Source organism: Branchiostoma belcheri, unplaced genomic scaffold (genome assembly GCF_001625305.1).
Source record: "Branchiostoma belcheri isolate BF01 breed outbred unplaced genomic scaffold, Haploidv18h27 scaffold67, whole genome shotgun sequence".
Classification (NCBI taxonomy): Eukaryota; Metazoa; Chordata; class Leptocardii; order Amphioxiformes; family Branchiostomatidae; genus Branchiostoma; species Branchiostoma belcheri.
The window spans coordinates 400,038-401,089 of NW_017804320.1; positions in this window are offsets into that span (position 1 = coordinate 400,038).

Consider the following 1,052-nt stretch of genomic DNA (forward strand, 5'->3'; position numbering starts at 1 on the left):
AGTGTGGCCAATATCTACGCCCAACACTGATTATCCTGACTTCTTCTTTCACCTTGAAACAACCATACATATTAATCACATTGTGATTTACATTATCTTTATTGACGGAGAATTTAACATTGTTTTGAAATCTGAAATTGACATCTGGCCATAATTTTAACGACCGCTTTTTCTCGGGCTCGGTTTTCCCCACATTTGGCGACTTGCCAGAGCCGACCACTTGTCAACCGGAACTAATTGGGACAGAACATGGCCCAACTTCTGTCTATAGGACGACCACGTCATTTCCAAGTGCGTAACCAAAAACTTTCTATTGGTCTGAAAACTAAGGAATCTCAAAAACGCGAGCTTTCCATGTGCAATCACTTCTTTACAACGGACTTTACCAGACTTGGTCGCAAAAGACTTCGGTGTGAACTCTCACCTATTACCCAGTCAGTACCACCTTCTTCGTTACTCATTAACTAAAAAGAGGAACCTGCCCAGTCGACGCCATTTTGGGAGTGGCCGTATCTGGCTGTAAGTCGAGATCGCCATGTTTTCCTTCAGGTAGAGACAGCAACAAGCTCAAGTGCAGGTGAGTTTTATTGCTTCTGTTCTTAGAGATACATCTTAGAGATGTTTTGTGATAGTTTTAGACATACTGATCTGTTCAACATTCGTAAGAAGAACACATTAACATTGTATACTGCTATCAGCCAATTGTAACCAATTCAAAAGTCAACATCTAAGTAGACCAAAAGTCATAAGTAGATCTAGAGGTAAGTTTTACTTTATAATTTGTGCAGGTGGTTCGGATGTTTTAGTCTAATTTGTCGTCCAGCGGTCGTGCAATACGGTGGATTTTGTCTCGCTTAATACCCTTGCCTGAGCTGGTGGCTATGTGGAGTTGTTGCGAACATTGAGAACTTTGTGTCTTTTTAATTATTATCAGGATGAAATCAGAGATTCAGCATGAAATCAGAAATCAGTGATTTAAGAAACACGAGGTAACTGTGTATAGGATATGTCTATGTACACGGGCGGACTGAGGAATCCCTAAAACTGTTTCA